This window comes from Vespa crabro, chromosome 22 (genome assembly GCF_910589235.1).
Source record: "Vespa crabro chromosome 22, iyVesCrab1.2, whole genome shotgun sequence".
In the NCBI taxonomy this organism is placed as follows: domain Eukaryota; kingdom Metazoa; phylum Arthropoda; class Insecta; order Hymenoptera; family Vespidae; genus Vespa; species Vespa crabro.
The window spans coordinates 4,009,521-4,027,651 of NC_060976.1; the positions used below are offsets into that span (position 1 = coordinate 4,009,521).

At 39.0% G+C, this 18,131-nt stretch overlaps 1 protein-coding gene across 8 annotated transcripts in view; it reads right to left on the minus strand.

Annotated features, from left to right (window-relative positions):
- The window catches only part of LOC124431718 (zeta-sarcoglycan), a 156,335-nt gene that overhangs the window by 84,915 nt on the left and 53,289 nt on the right, over window positions 1–18,131 (minus strand). The window contains exon 1 of one of the 8 annotated variants that reach the window (XM_046979924.1): window positions 17,565–17,900. The exons of 6 other annotated variants lie outside the window; for them this stretch is intronic. The gene's annotated coding sequence lies outside the window, so the exon portion shown is untranslated. Of the gene's footprint in view, window positions 1–17,519; window positions 17,901–18,131 lie in introns of those variants that run through there. One more of the 8 variants, XM_046979921.1, reaches the window with a different exon arrangement.

An 18,131-nucleotide genomic window follows, 5' to 3' on the forward strand; every position in this document is an offset into this window, starting at 1 on the left:
TCTTCAAATTTAACACCCGTATATCCTATCCAAAATTAAATTAGTCAAATCTCATCAAAATATTACTGTCTGAAACTCTTAAAATTTTATTTTGATTTGATCTCATAGTAACACTCTTTTTCAAACCATAACGAAAATCTTCCTAAGCGTGAAAAAAACAAAATAAATTTTATCAAAATTGTACAATCTTAAGAAAATTCTATCACGTTTGTTAATCTTGGTCGTTTAGAAAAAATGCTCCTGTCCCTTGTTAACGCCCTTTGTCACGTTCCTTCGTTCACTCTCTCTCTCTCTCTCTCTCTCTTAACTCTCAAGTACCATCTTAAACTGCAATTACCCGGCGTTTATCTTTGATTCCATCTACGTGTCTGTATCCACCTCTAACCTTTCTTCCTTCTTTATGACGACACGGCAAGCTGCTTATTTCGAAATTGCGTAGATTCGTTTCGCGAGAATCCTCGTGGCATTGTCGTCGACGCTTTTTCCCTTGTGGCTCGTTACCTTTGACGAGCCCGACCAGCACCCCCCTCCTTTGACCTTTTTTTATTTCTTTGAATTAGATGAGTCGTCTCGCGAAATATCGAGCGCACGAAATAAAAGGAAAAAACGAGAAAAAACGAAAGAATAATAAACTAACGGACCAAGAGAGAAAGGAAGAGAGAAAAAAGAAAAAGAGGGCGAAGAACGGTGCAATTAGATACGATTGTCGGCGCATGCAAATCGGTACTCTCTCTTTCTTTCTACCTTCCTCTTTCTCTTTCCCACTAATTTTCTCCCTCTTTTCGGGTTTTCCTATGCGCGCGTTCTGCGATTATATAAAAATCGATATAAACGACGAGAAGAAATATAGGGGAAATAAAAGAAATAAAAAAAGAAAAAAAAAAAACCAAGCGTATAAGAGAAAAGGTCAACAAGGAAAGAATTAAAGTTGAGAGAGAACGGAAAGAGAAGAACAAACCAAAGTAACTCGTGCTATAGACAGGTGTGAATAAGGAGAAAGGAAATAATACGAGATATGGTGTGGTATCAAGGGAAATATTTAAAAGATGGAACAAGAGATGAGATAAGATGTTATGGAAAACAGTTTTGAAAGTAATACGTATGCGAAAAAAGACGGAAACGAAAGGAGAACGTGACGCAAGAATGAAAGAAATTGTTCAGCAAGATTTTTACAACCTACTTCCTAAAGAAAATACTATGCGTATTTGTTAAAAACGGGAGCACTAACGACAATTTTTTCCAGCTATAAATAATGTGTACCAAAGAATCTAAATGTTTTCGATAGTTATTTGTATTAATTTATTATGTAAAATTTTTATGAAAAGAAAATTTGGCGATATATAGTTTAATATATGGAAAGAAAAAAAAAATGTGAAAATAATGAAAATATTTTTTAAAATATGTAAACAGGTTAATGCGTAATTTTTGTCATCCTTTTGTGCTGCACGCTATGATAAATTAGGTGAACCTTAATTTATTTGGATATTCAATGTCACTGATATAATGTTCATTCTCACACTTTGTCACTTAGGTACTCTGGTACTTTTGCAGTTATTGCTACACACAGGCGCTATATGAGCTTTTGAAAATTGAAAAGGAGCAACTCATATTCATGTTGCTAGCTCCAACACTCTAGATTATCCCACATAATTAATTTCTACTTTGGATGCCGAAATGAAGTCGGCCGGTGGATTGTTCAACGCGAGTCGAGGCATGCACCGGCTACGAAATTTACCAAATATAAAAAGAGAACCGGAAGAAGATTGCGTTATATTCTCTCTCTCTCTCTCTCTCTCTCTCGCTCGCTCGCTCGCTCGCACGCTCTCTCTAAGCATAATCTCGACAAGGTCCTATTTCTAACGCCATCGTAATTAACGAAAAATAAAATTTATATGATGCTGCATACAAGTGGAAAACGTTTTCTTCTTGTATCGGCTTGTTCCTCGAATATCACAAATGAAGCAGGCACCTGGAGAAGGACGATAATGCACCTATTTGTGTCCAACTAACCGTCGTTATTTTAATAGCAACGTTAAGCGTGGTTTCTTCGCTTTAATTGCGATATCGTAGGTTGCATATGTGCACTTATATAACCATACTCGTATAGAATACATACGAAAAAAACACGTGGTAAAAGTTGTCGAGAAGCCTTTCGAACAAGTCACTTCTCTATAAACCGGCAAGAGAGAAGAGAAAAAAAAACGGAGAAAGAGGACTTGTAATTACTTTAATTATATCCGAGTTCCGGTTCTTGCCTTTTTGCCCTTCTTGCATCAAAGCCGTTGAAAAATTAAAAAAAATGTTAGTTTTCCTTAACATTTCGATTCTCCTGATACGTTTAACAAACAAGATGTTATATTTCTCTCGATGTTATAACGAACGAAGGTAGGTCGAATATAAAGCGAAACTTTTTATTTTGCATAATGCGATATGTAAGACGAGTTATATTAGCTCGAGACTTCTGATTTACAACTATTTTCATAAATAGAAGGAATAAAGTATTATACTAAACAATGGTGAAAATATATAATTCCGCACTTACGTCAGATCTTGAAAAATCCTTTTTCTAACATTTTCTAACATTAAGCGGATTCGTTGGGAGGAAACGACGAACCAACAATGATAAGATTTTAAAACGGACTAAAGTGGGCTTAAACCAAGGAATCTTTAAAAAAACATTGTTCCCTTTCGTAATATCCTTTCTCTTTTCCCTTAACTTTAATCCCCGTAGTGTCTCATCATGGAAAATGATCCTTCGAGAGAACGAAGATCTTTTCGTTATTCTTTGATCTCTGCAGAAAGAAAGGCTCTACTCTCAGACTCCATGCAAATTGGTCGCAAAGGTATATTACAAGACGAACGATACTAAGTGTAGAATTTTCGTCGCTATAATTATAAGACCGTGCGTGAGTCGCGAAGAAACGATTAATATTGACACATTCGATTCCAATCGTATTGGAAGGATATCGAAAGAGGAAGTACTTACTTATAAAAGCGTTACGAATAAAAGGGCTGTATATATAAAATGATAATATAAAGAAAATTTAAAAGCTTATTTGTATCTGAGAACGGACGGAAGGTAACAAACTTATCTTCGTCGGAAAGGCATTAGTAGACCGGAAGAAGGAATTTCCGCTCGTCAAATGGCTTGACAAATCGAACGTCCACTACGATCATCATTGCGAGCCTTCAGCCTCGTTCGTTTTGCAGAATCATCGATTAAAGAGTCACGTGTTCTTCTTTATTTAGTTCACTTGGAAAAGGCGTTTAAATGGCCGTTTGCAATCCCGCTGCGTTCTACGTTTCGCATACATACATATGTACCAGGTATTCTCCGGCCGCGAGAGCGAAACTACATTTCGATTTAACTTCTTGACGAGCTGTGTAGGTGCATTTGAAGTCGAAAAGTATTTCGTTTGAGAGATAAAAGCGACGATTTTTTCTCTATGCTGTACATTCTATTATTATTATTTCGCTACAACTCTCAAAGCAACATTTTCCAACGAGTGTCTTGTAATCTTGTACGTATAGGGTGTATACAATTAGATATAAGGGTTAACGATAACAACGAATGAAGGCAGAAAGAATGAATTAGCCTTTATGATAAACTAATTTGAATAGAAACTTCAGGATAACCCGATTGTGAATAATTGTCGAATAACTCGAAGGAAAAAATTTCGGTCAAAGAAGTCTCGTTTTTCAAAATGAAATCGGAGAATGTATCCCACGAAATGACGGAGAAACGTATCCGCCTAGCTCATAGTCGAAAACGTTAATAGCGAAATTATTCGGGCGTTGAAGTTCGTAATGTGAGTGCGATTCTGTGTACGGGGCCCACTTGGATCCGAGCCGTTATTAGCATACCCGTCTCGCTTCGCATGCACGACCATCCGAATACACGTGCACGTCGAGTTAAAAGCGCAATCCACGCGTCTCCGCTCGCGGGAACACGCGCGTATGTACCTGTGGGGACTCATAACAACTGCCTAATAATGTCTCCTTCCTTATATCACGCTTAGAGTCCCCTAACAACGTCGAAACTTTGCTCATCTCTCCTCTTTCCTCTTCTTCTCTCCCTCCTACTCCTTCGCTCTGTTCCTCTCGCGCGCTCTCTCTCTCTCTCTCTCTCTCTCTCTCTCTCTCTCTCTCTCTCTCTCTCTCTCTCTCTCTATTTTCCTCTTTATTACGACATTTCTATTTAAAAAACTCTTTCGAGTTTTAAACTAACGATCTCTTCTGCGATCATTGTAAAAATAGGTACATGGATTCATTATAGAAATGCTCTAATATAACGAGCATGTAAGGGAAACCTATCTTAAAAAATTACATTAGCTTTGCTTATCATCTTGTTATCTTCATAAAACTACCATAGAACGGTCGAACGAAAGAATTCTTTCTAGGTCATATTTCATCTATTTCTTCTAAGTATTGCCCTTTCGTAAAATCGATTTGCCAATTACTCACAGTCTTCCCGAACGATTTTTAACGTTCAATTAATATCAGCGACACAAAGTGTTTCTCATCCGTCAAAATTTAATGAAGAAGTCAACGTATCCGGAAAATATGTTCTATTATTTTTATCTTAGGTGAAATGGCAAAGTTTCTAACGTTTTCAACGAAAGAGAAAATCTCTGGTTTGTCAAACGCTTAGCTTATCCTGAGTCTCTTTTGTCGTCAGGTATCTTTCTAGGCAATGTACTTTCGTGAAAACGCACACGGATATACACATAATTTTGCTTTATGGTTCTCGAGCGTCAGCTTAGACGATATCGTTGCAGCTACCGGTGCTCGACAGGACCACACCAGATTCAAGAATAAAAGGCTTTGTCGGGAAAACGATAGCTGCTTCCGTGAGCTCTGTTCCCTATCATCTGGTCGAAAAATTATAGCACAGTGAAGGAGTAGCTCTCTCTCTCTCTCTCTTTCTCTGTGTGTGTATGTGTGTATGTATAGAAGATAGACGCTATCAACGTTCACGATGGGGCTTCTCAATAATCTCTTCAAACTTTTCAATATCAGTTCGCTCACGAATGTAATAATAAACGAAAATATATCTATCTTCATAAATATAAAATCACAAAATTCAAACAGAAAGTGAACATTGAAAATCGAATATTAATTAATAAGTACTGCAATAAAATTGAAAGGACTTTTTTCGTACTTACGTCTCTCTTTATTATCCCAAATAGAAAGGGAAAATGTTCTGATCCTCATCTTACTCCTTATCTCTTCTTCTCCTTTAATCGGCCCTTAGTTGAAGACTAAGTCGACAAGAAGAAGAAGAAGAAGAAGAAGAAGAAGAAGAAGAAGAAGAAGAAGAGGAAGGAAAAGACAACTTCGAATAGCGCTAATTGTATTTGAGTTATAGCAGTAACGTAGTTACAAGCGGAACAAAAAAAGAATAGGAAGAAATAGATACGCGTTCGATAATTAAGCGGTTAGCCAGCTAAGATTCATAGTGCCGTTACGGTTGGAAGGTCTATCTATGGATGGGTAGAAGTGATGAAAGGAAGCATAATGTAAGATATGGTTGTGGTGTATACGAACAAGGAAGGTGTACGACGACGTTTCGAGGAGAACAGCCGAAATGGTGCATAACAGGTCAGCCTTAGGATAGATACGACTGAAATTGGGTTAAGACGGCACCGTTGGGAACAGTTTTGGATTATCTCGCACATGTTACCCGACTCGCATTTACCGAAACACCGTTCGGGTACCTCCCACTATTCTAATAGTCACTCTGTCTCTACCTCTCTCTCTCTCTCTCTCTCTCTCTCTCTCTCTCTCTCTCGCCCGTTTCTACTTATCACGAACGGCGTCGCGAATAATCGAGAACGGAGAAACTAACAAGAAGACGACTATTCATGCGTATTTTTGTAGCGCAACTAATACGAGAATTTATTGATCGAATTATAAGGGGAGAGATTTCTTCATTATTAATGGATAATTTGATTTAGTATCGAAACGTCCAACGCTATCGTGACCCGAATAAAGGAAATTACCGACATCGATATTGGAAATCGATTAATTTAATGTATCGCAACAAGCTCGTCCAAGATCCTTTCCTTACTTTTACTCTCTTCTAATTTTTTACTCAAGATTATTTCGTACTCTTTCGCACACTTAAAGAGTGATACAGCGAATTTACAACGATATACAACGTTCTTTCTTTCGCCTTTTTATACCTGTGCCAGCTCTTTTGGCCGCTTTTCGTCTTGTACAATATTTTTACCGTCTGCCGAGAAAGTCAACGAGAAGAGGCTCGTCGTACGTCAAGGGAACGCCCTTTTTTAGAAATAATAACGAGCTGAACCATTAGTCGAGCGAAATAATGATTATTTCGAGAGAACAAAGTACATGATATATTATTTCTAGCGTAATAAGAATCAATCACGATATAGCGTTAGATACTTGAACGAGAGAAAAAAATGCGAATGATCAAATCTGTATTCGCTATCGCGATGTCATCGCCGTGTCGAATTCCTTTTGAAAATTTACAACTTTCACCGATCCCAGCACACTCTCGTGCCGTTTGGCCCACCTCCGAGGTAGAGTACACCCTCGGGGAGGAAAGTAGGATGAAAGAGGAAGGGATGGGGATAGAGAGTGGAAAGACGCGGGGGTGGTTAAATGCGTTGGACCAACCTATGCATGCTAATGCCCATCTTACGGACTTGCAAGCTCTAAGCTTTACGACACCCGAACCTGTGGATCTCTCAGCTCTGCGACTATCAAATTGACTCTATCCCGCAGATTCGAGCTTTTTGCTGGTCAACAAGTTTGACGCGCCGTTTCTAATTATTCTACACAATTTCCTCTAGATTTAAATAATTTAAATTTAAATATTTCGCTTGAAATATTTACAAATATCGCGCTGATAACGAAAGAAAAAAAAATTGTTCATTGATAGTCCGTGTGCTCAATGTTAAATAAAAATTCTTCCTCTCGAAATAAGTCTTCCGAGCTTACGACGTGCAACCACGCGCAGGTAGGTAGGTACATTCTATTAACATTTGGCATCGTTCCAAAGCATATCGCAATCTTCCATTTATTTTTCGGCGGACTACTACCGGATCTACCGGCAAAGTCGGACTGCCTAAAGTTTGGAGTCGAGTTACTCGCGCAACTGTTCCCTTCTCTCACTCCCTTTATTCTATCCTTGTTTTACTTCTTCCTATGCACCTACTATGAGCACGGGCTACGAAGACTTTTGCTACGACCGATAGCGGCGTAAGTAATACCAGAGAAGGATTTCGCGATAACAGGCCGTATCTCGTAAGCCGGATTAAACGGATTAAGTGACTGTCTTCGTGCAGGTCATACTTTGAGCACACGCACAGTGTATCGAGTTACGCGTTAAGGATCATCTCTCTTCCGTCTACCCAACCCCTCTCTTTTTCTTTCATCTAAGGACAATACGAACTTATTGTTGGTCGTTTCTCTTACGCGATTATTCTTTCTTCTAGCTGACGATGATCCTCAAAGCTTACGTTACTCGAGAGTACTATATAACTGGAAATTTTTATCTGCTACTAGAATCACTGAATAGCTCGTTGCTTTAAACTTATCGCTTGAAAGTGTTCCACAAAAGAAAAGAGGAAAAGATACGAGAGTGAGAGTGAGGGAGAAAGCGAGAGAGCCAATTTGAGAATATATCTCGAATGAGGAAACGACGTTTCCTCGAAGAAGGACGAAGCTTTCTTCCCGAGCGATATTAAAGCTTTTCATTGGAATACCGAGCAAAGAAGCGTTTACTCGCAATGATGTCAAGACGAACCAGAGCGTCTTTGGTTGATAGTTAATTTTATACGGGAAAGGATGCGTGAAATAGGTAGAGAACGCTCCTTGTTTTGAATTGACAGGCATTCTTACCATTTTTCTCATTTTACACTTTCTTACATCCTACTGTTAAAAAAGACCACTCAGCGATCCTCTTTCCATCTTCGAGACATCTTTTCATTATCTTTCATCGTCGAAGCGTCATTTTCAAATCTTAAGTTTAATCAAATAAGCCGATTACTCGAGGCAAAACAGTCCAATGGAGAAACGGTGAAGCACTTTCGTTATTAGTCACGAGCGAGACGAATCATCCTTCGAGTCGAAAAGCGAACCTCCCTTCCTTCCTCCCTCTCTCTCTCTCTCTCTGTTTCCTCTTCCATGCCCTATTCCTGAACAAACTCCATCCGTATATACAGTAGTAGGTACCTACATAGTAGATATATACCAAACGTATAGGAAAGCTTTTCCGATTCTGACCGGGACGAACTTGTCTCGATGCAGTACGGAGTTTCTCTCGCTTGTCACTCTTGGATTTCGACGAAAAGCCAAATCCCCGCAGCGGCAGTACTGGAAAATTAGAGATTCTGCCTTTGCTTTGCATTTCGTGGCGTAGCATTCTTAATGGATGGATCGATTGATCGATCGATTAATAGAAAGAAGCCTTTGTCGTTCATCAAAAGTGAAATAAAGGTAATTGTTAACGGTGAAACGATAGAAATGGTCGTTGATAGAATAAAAATCTAAATGAAATCAAATTGTAACGGAGAAAGGAAGAGAAACGGAGTTAAAGAGGAAGAGTCGATCTCGATATACGAGTACGTACGCTTTCTAGAAACGGAAACATACATTTTATACGAATTGTACATGTTTTCGTGGAAACCTCTCGGCTTCTGCATGCCTGAATAATTTAGTCGCATTTTCGTTGAGAATAGAGATGTTTGGGGTTAGGTAATTTCAACACGGGACACCCCCTATATAGTTTCCATCGCGTATATCCTCGCATCGTTTCAGTTCGGACCTCGGCTTCGAGCGGAGGCGGATTCTCGAGGGACAGTACCTCGTCTTTATGCTTCCGCCGTTTCGCCAGCAGAAATTGGAACGCGGGGATTAATGTTTCGCAATTAGAGATCCTACCGAGTTCTCTCTAAGATCTCGGATGAAAAATCTCACGTCCGAGGTTATACTCCACGGAGTTTTGCACGATGCTGGTTAAACCTGTCCGACTTTTCGCGCTCTACTTGTCTCCGCTTATAATATTAGAAAAATCGTCGTGGTCGTTGCAAAGGACGTATCTCTACCTTTCTTTTTCCTTGACAGGATAATAGGAAGGTAGAAATTTGTTTCTCTTATTAAAACGCTTTTCAACAATAACTTTCATCGAAAAAAATTAAATGCAGCACGAGTCGTCGCTTGTCCTTTTTATATTTGAAAAATTCCCTTTTGTACCATCGCAAAATTTTTTCTATTTTCCGATAAGAAAGGGGGGAAAGAGAAAAAAAATGAAAAATAAATAACAAACATCAGAGCGTACAACTCGACGAATGAAAACGGTTCTCTTTCATTTTCGCGGATTGAAAAAGAGTGGAGCTTTGGAAATAATTACCGAGCTTCGATGTCATCTAGAACTTTTAACGAATACTTTGATGCCAGAAAGTTTGATTTAATAACTCAAATAGCATTTTTCTTAATTGTTTTAATCAATTAGAAACCATATCTACGACGTACGTTTTATCGGACCGATACTTTTTATACGACTGACAATCCAGAAAGACAAGTTTAAAACAAGAATCTCGTGATATCTCCGAATATCCGAATGTCACAGTTGTACGATGTGCAAGGTTTTTCAATAGGAATTTCATCGTGATCGATGCGACGATTTCAGCGGGATTTAAAACGTATTTCGACGCGCTCTCACATATCGTATCGCTTTTTCTTCGTGCCGTGTCCTAAGGGAAAACTCGCGCATCGAATAAAGTCCGATTTTCCGGGACAATTCTAATCGTAAATTTTCTTTCTCCGTGCGATATCTTTTCGGCGATGTTAAGAATTTTGATTGACGTTCCTAATTGAAATTCAACGAGAAAAACCAAAAGAGAGGGATAAATTTTTAAGAGATACGTTTCTACGAGAATGACAACGAAAAAAGAAAAAAGAAAAAGAAAAGAAGAGGAAAAAGAAACTTTTCGATCTCTCGATGGTCAAAAACTGAGCTTTACGCAAAAGAAGGCCGTTTTCTAAGTGATCGTTCGAGCACAAAGGCAAGCAACTGCTCTCGTCTCTCGAGCGTGCTATACGTAGACGGAAATCCAGACAACAACTGCGAGAACAGAACGTTCGATCATCGGCTTTAGGACGGAACCAATCGTATCGACGCTGGCCATTCACCTCCTACTTCTCCTCTATCTATGGTACGTCGATCCTCGGTCTCGTGGTATCACCCGTCGACGAACCGAAAATCGGGATGTCAATTCGAGTTGGTCCGTTTATCCATAGCCGTCGATCCACTCGCAACGAGTTAGAGAGACGAGCCGGTGTGTGTCTGCTGCTTGCTCGTCGGGACAAAATTACAATTACACCTCGTAAATTATTTAGGAACGTTCTGGCCAACGACGAAGGTGGAACGCTGGCTAAGCCACCCTAGAGAGAGAGAGAGAGAGAGAGAGAGAGAGAGAGAGAGAGAGAGAAGATGAGCAGCGAGAAGGGCGAGGGCTGTGCGAGCCAGTAGTTCTGAATCGAGGGTGCTGGGAGTCGGGTCAAATTGCAACAAATTAACCGCGTTAATCACCCACCGCGAGACCAAACTTTTCCCGCCTGTCGGCCAAACTTTACGACTCCCTTCTCTCTTTCGCTAATGCATAAATATTGTCCGATAAGGTAGGAACGCGCTCTCGAACCTTTTTACGCTTGGCTATTCTAAACTCTCCTCGTAATCGGTGGATGAAACTCGCGTCGCGTTAAAACTGTTAAGTCCGTTTCACGACGTTTTCCCTTGTCTTTTTAATCGATACCTTAACTTGCAAAAGCGCCGACGAAAAGCTCATTGACTTTATTTATTTCAAGAAGATCCACGAGTCCTTTTTCTACTTTTTAATACTATTATAAGCTTTTTCTTCTTTTTTTTTTTACTTCGTACGTCTCTTTAAAAGAATATACCTATACCAAGCAGTGAGAGAAAGATGGAACGAGATATAAGTGTTGGTGATATAATATTAGCACAAAACAGTCTTGTTTACATTACGAAATTATTGCCAAGCTGGCGCCCCGTTAATACGAGCCTGAATTACACGACTACACACGGTGGCCGATTAAATTAACGATTCAGGCTATCCTCTATTACCGGCCAAGTCTGGTGCTTTCGCCTTGTAATAATTAAAAATCGCTCGGCGTTGCGCTAATAGGTGAGCCCCATCGTACTAGTATTTTTTGGTTGGTATTTCGCGGCGCTAGTTCGCGCGGAAAATTAGCTACCGGCTGGCAATGCCGCGGGTACCACGATTCGACCGATCGAAAATGGTTATCTGAGAGAAGAGCTGATAGTAGTTTAGAGAAGGGGATGATGAGAACACGGAATGACTCGAATCAAGGAACGATATATTCGAGAAATGGCAAACGCAGAAGAACGAACTTTGGTTTCGTCATTTGACCGTAAAACTGAAATCGAAGAAGATGTAACTCCATCAGCAGTAAACTTCTGTCATCGCGCACCTTCTTTTCCAGCTTATTTCGCCGTTGCAAGTTGTTAGAATTATTTTATTTGAGGCTTCGATTCGTGTTATTATGTAAAACTAGAATATAAATTACAGTTATTCGTAATATTTAGATTGTATGTAAAAACGATATAGAAAGAAAAAAAAAAAAAAAGATTTCAATCGATATTTTCCTTAAAGGTAAATTTTGTCTGTATTATATCAAATATTCGTTATTTCAACGAATCCCTGATCTCGGTGGATTTTCCATCAGTTTTAACGTGATATTATATCTATTAAAATATTTGCGTTGGTTGATATTGCGTTTACTTGTGTTTGCTAAGGGGAGTGGGGGGGAGGGGGTAAAAAAAATGTTGCACAAAGGAAAAATGAGAAAAATAATAAGAGAAGGAAAAGGGAAAGGATCGCATCATAGGACTGACGGACGAATGAACGAACAAACACGCGCGCTCCATATTGAGAGAAGTAATTAAAACACTCGAAGAATAATGTTTTGTCAGACTCCAACGTATTATACTTGGGGAATGGTATTGCAAAAAGTCTGCGCTCGTTCTTTCGCCTACAATTTTTTTTTAGAGGTTGAGTGAAAATAATGAAAAGGGGCTTTTTAAAAAGGAAACTTGAGAAAGAAAGATAACAAAGAAAACGCGAAAGGGATGGAGAGAGAGAGAGAGAGAGAGAGAGAGAGAGAGAGAGAGAGAGAGAGAGAGAGAGAGAGAGAGAGAGAGAGAGAGAGAGAGAGAGGTAAGGGTCCGTGCGAATCCGCGTGCAATCAACTAAGCAAACTTACCAAACAACCCTTTCGTGACCTTCTCCCTTCCTTTGATACATAAACAAGTAGGTACTCGTGTTTCGGCAATGATTACACGGGAGTACTAATCCACTATTATATTTTTCAAGCTTCGAGAAAGCAAGTTTTCCCTCGGTCACGTTCGATTTTTCAACCCGTCCATTCGTGGATGGGAAAAGAACGACTTTATCTTGTTTATTCGAAATTCGATGAAACTACCATCGGTGAAAACGAAAGATAGAAGATATAGAGGTAATTAAAATAGAGATATAAGCTGGCAATCGAAATGAAACAACGAGTCGATAGGTTCGTCCAGTGAGGATCGGTGGTGGTGGCTATCCACGAAGTATCGTAAATTTTGTCGCGGTCTATATTCAAGCACGTAGAGGTGCTGGCTAACATCGAACGCTCGACATAATAACGCTTCGATGCTGATCGTAAATTTACCCTCGGCATCGGGCCTCGCTACGGATTTAACCGCCATTGGTATTCCCTCTTTATACTCTGCACCGATTTATCCTTCTATCTTCTTCGATCTATAAAACGTGCTTTTTCTCACAATCCTACGAAAGCTACGAAATTATTTTTTACTTTTTTCTTTTCCTTCCAACTCTTCCTATGCTCGAATCGATTCCTTTTTCATCTCTTCCTTTTCTTTGCCCTTTGATGTCATCGCTTGAAGGACACGAGATTACTTCAATCTTCCCTTTTCTGTCTTTCTTTATTCCAGTAAGAATTTACACTAGAAAATGTAGGTTAAGCGGAGTAGTAATTATGCTCTTGGAGTGTCCCCGCGCTTAAAACGCATCTTCAACGTTTTACGTCTTCTTTCCGGTAGACAGCTTTGATTCGGGCCGACTATTCGGACAGAATATACGTCTTGGAATATAAATGGAACGATTGGATCAAAGAAAAAGAGGGACCGAGAGAGAGAGAGAGAGAGAATAAAGGTCATAAATGCGAAGATAATACTCATGGAATCTTACTTTACAGCTGGATTATCGCGCGTTTCCTAACGATATCATTGGAATATCGAATTGGTCGAAGATTGTGGCGAAGGTCAACCTATGAAGCTCCTCAAATTCGATCTCGTGGCTTTTCGATACCGTGAACATCCAAGAGAGTCTCTCTCTCTCTCTCTCTTTCCCTGTATTTATCTGAAGACTTGCTAGACCAATGGATACTAAAGACACCTTCGAGAGATTCCGTAGCAATAGAGAGAGAAAGAGAGAGAGAGAGAGAGAGAGAGAGAGAGAGAATCTTCTTGATTGTAGAGGAGAAAGAGGATAGGAAGCCAGTGAGGGTCTCAGTTAGGATAATGCGCTCGCAGTCGAGTCATTTCATAGAAATCGCAATGGTTTCCCGAGCTTCTAGACTTCATGCGTGTACCTCTTCTACGTATATGTTCTGATCGAGAGAAATTCCCAAAATTGCGAACATTACCACGGACAAAGTCTAGGTATTCGGAATCCTGATTCCCGTAGGAGTATACGCCGGAGACTTCGATGATAACTGTTTGAAGATTCTACTTAAAGCGAGAAACGTTCTAACGTGTTTGAAAGTAGATAAGCTAGATCACGCGTAGAAAATCGTCGAATATCGTCACCGTTTTTGCGACGTCGATTTTGAAACGTATACATAATTATAGGAATCCAATGCTTGAGCATTAACAATAAGTCCTCTTCTCCGAGTAGATACCTAACGGTTACGACCTACTTTTTCATAAATTTCAAATTTCCACCCTCCTATTATTTCTCGCGTATTCTTTATCTTCTAAAGCAGTTACAGAGGATAATACCACCCCCTGGGAATGATTTAAAATTTCAAGGATTGAATGCATTGTCTCGTGATACGCTACGACCTCTTAACCTTTTCTAAAGATATCACACGCCTGAAATAAAATCATGACATTCTCGATTCCAACTAACACGATTGTTCAGGGTCATCCGACGTCACCAAGTGTATATATATATATATATATATATATATATATATATGCATATTTCCAAGTAATTCGTATTATGTACGAACGGAAAAATGAAATCGAACGTTTCTGAAAAGGAAATAATAAAGTTGCAACGAACGTAGAAATATTTCGAATAGAAGAGCAACGAAGCTTGCAGCCGTCGGTTGCTGGAAGGAACGTGCTCGAAACCCCATGAATTACTAAGACGTAGAACGTATAAATATAAAATAACGCGAGATATAAGGTGGAGCTCGAGCGACGTTAGGCTACGGCATAAGTCTGACGTAATGATACATCACCGTAATGAAGGAGCGCCTATGCGACGAACTCCACTGACTCTTCCCGCTATCTTTCTCTTCGCGCGATAACAAATGCAATCGTTCTTTTTCTTTCTCTCTCTTACCCCTTTTCCTTTACAATTCTCATCCACTATTCTTCTCTGTAAGTACAAACCGGAGAAATTTAAAGATCGATCTGATTCCCCGACAGTTTTGAAGGAATATGGGAAAAAATCATTGGTATTAATTTTGTTCCATTTTCGTTACCAAACTATATTCATCCGTCAACAAATTCTTATCCTACGATTGGATTTTCGAGCGACTTTAATTAGAAGAAAAGATAGTATTGTTGAGAAAAGGAAAAAAAAACAATCTACGTTATTCAAGCTGGACGGAATATTTCTTTGGTCAATTGCTCGCTTTTCTTGAAGTCGGACTAATTACGTCCTCTTTCTCTCTCTCTCCCTCTCTCTCTCTCTCTCTCTCTCTCTCTCTCTCTCTCTTTCTTTCTGTACTTGGAAAATCCATCGAAAGAAGCTGATAAGTCCGGTCGAGCGATTTTTCGAAATAGAATTCCTGAGAGTAGAACTCGTCGTAAGGAGCTTAAAAAAGAACCCTCAATGGTTTCTTCGGCGAAAAGAAACGCCGCCGAATATACCGGAGAAAGTAAAAGCATCTTAAGACTCGCAATCTCAATGCTAAGATTTTCTGGAATGCGGGATTAAGAGAGAAAAACTTTGTAGACGAGTCGTAGTTGCTTTGACATTCCGGTTCGATCAATTATCCACAAGAAGATATCTTGTCATATCGATCATCGAATTCTTAACGATACCATCGTGAGTCATTAAAAGTTTAAACATCTTCGTACGTAAATACATATATTTAAATCGTCGCAAGAAAACTAATGGGATGAGACAAGACGAATTTGAAAGAATGGAAACCGTGCGGGAGGGATCTACGAGAGAATCGAGAAGAAAGACCTCTTGTTGGTAGGGGGTTTTGTGAAAGGGAGAGAAAGAGCTCATGCATATGCCACAATCTCATTTGACTGCATAATCGCATTCCAGTCTCGCGGGATCACCCGTGTCAACGAGTTACATATTTTTTTATTCCACATCTTCTTTTTTTCCTCGTACGCTTTTATTCTCCCACATCCGTTGTCCTCATCCTCTTCCTCCCCATCCCCCTACTCTTCCTTTTACGTGTCGTCGTCGTCGTCGTCGCCGTCGCCGTCGTCGTCGCCGTCGCCGTCGCTGTCGCCTTTCCATTTCTACCATCTTCTCTCGCTGCTAATTCGCGACGATTGTTTGATCCCGGTACGGCCAGACCAGCTCTCCTAGCTCGCTATTCAAAGACCTTAAGATAGGAAACGGCTCTTTCGCCATAATCCTTTGCCCATGACTTCGAACCACGTGGGATTTACGAAAGCTTTTTGGCCAGACATTGGCGAATATTATACCATCTCTATAGCAAATAACATTCGACTATTTTCAGACAGTTTTATCATACATGTTAATTTAAATAATTATACGAAATTATTGTATATTAATTCTATTGCGTTTACAATTAACTTTAAGAAAAAATTATACTCTTATTTATCAAGGATTTTCTATACCAACGGCTCGTATTAGTCCGAGGACTTTCCAACACGAGTGACGCTGTGTTCTCCGTAAACACAGAAGTAAAACAAGAAGCGAACGCGTCTTATCTTATTACCGAAACAAACAAAAAACAAATTACAATCTAATTGTAATTACTGTCGTAACGATCTACTAATAGTGCATATTTTATGATCATTCAGGACTATCGAATGGCAGAGACTAAATAATAAATGACATAAAGATCGGAGCTTCGAATAAAATGCCATTGAAACCAAACTAATCGTTCGATTGATCTTTAAGAGATAAACTGACCTACCTTAAGCGGTCATCACCTCGTGTCCTTTGTAAGATACAGAAATAAAAGAAAGAATAAAAGGAAAAAAGAAAGAGAAAAAAAGAAAAGTGGGTCATCTGAGTGAAGTATCCAAGGACAGTGCAAGTAAAGAGGTTTGAATAATATATGCGTTCGTCAGACATTTCTACTTACAAAGTATCGAATAATTCGTGTCCGGAAGCAGGTTAAAGATTGACGTCATTTCCGGCCAAAATTATAATTCTTTTTGATCTCTAAAAGAAATTTTTTTTGCCAACTATTTTTGCGAAATAAAACGTTGATACATAATGGATCAAGAGAATTATTTTTTATAAAGCTAACGGAAAAATCTTTAGAATTGATTGATATTAATGTGACACTATCGCAATATATATCAATAATAATCACATTTACAGCATGTACGTGTTCTATTTTATAAAAAAGTTCTGAATAAAGAATTTGTTACATACTTTATTTCATCTAGCTCATTAATTTATCTATATTCATTAAAAAATTCAAAACTCCTTGTCTTAATATATAACGAGCTTAATTTTAAATAACATGCAATCGTATTATTTTTACTCACTGCATAGATTCTTTCAGAAAACAGGTAAAACAAAAAGTCGAAGCGTATCCGTTAATATATGCGTTTACGTATAGAAGGCGATCGCTAACGTAAATTCACAGAATCAGAGTCCATACCAACGAGGTAACCGAAAAAAGCTTCCTCCAATTCGAAGTTCCGTGTTTCCGACGTAAATCTCCCATAAACATGAACGTCGTTGGAGCATATAAATTCTCAAAAGAAGCGCGTTAGTACAGTGACCTACATAATTTCTCGAAAAACAGCTGGGTAACACTGTCATATGTCTTTAATCTATGTGTTTCATGTACGAATACCGATTACCGATAAAAATTCTGCGATTTGAAATTCTCGAAGGCAACATATGCAGAGGATACAACTCTTTAAAGTCTTACTAATCTCTCTAACAAGGGAGAAACGTTTGAATACACACGTATTGTATAAATATGAAATACATTTTTCTGTATTTCATACTCGTTATCTGTTTAATCAATATACTGACCTAATTTCTGTTGAGTTACCAAGTTGAATTATATTTTTTATATACCTCGCTTAAATAAACTCTCTAGATCGATCTAAGAAATATCCAAGTATCCAGAAGGAACCGGTCGATATCGATTACATCGTTTGTGCCATCCTACTGACATGATCCTTTGAAAGAAACGTCAAACGCGAAAGTCAAAAACGCGAAGGTACGAACTTATTTACAGATCACTCCACTTTACGAGTAAAATTCATCGAAGGCAAGCGATCAACTCGAAATAACTTGAACCGATATATTATGTAAATATTTATAATTTATCTTCACTGTTCGCGTAACTCTTCGAACACCATAAACGACCTTTCAATGTATCTTCTCAAAAGATCGATCGAACGATCCTTACGCGACGATTTCCTTACGTGATATGACATCCGAAATCATACGTCGATCGTAGTGATCCTGCACATGCGCAATCCCGAGGGCCAAGTTTAGTACCAGGAGGACCTCGATCATGTCCTCCCACCGAACTCGTCCATTCTTAGGATACGAAAATCGACCAAAGAAGTAGGTCAAATATATGTTTTTAAATAGCCTACTTCTTACGTGTTTTTAAAGACGATGTCCCAGGATCGC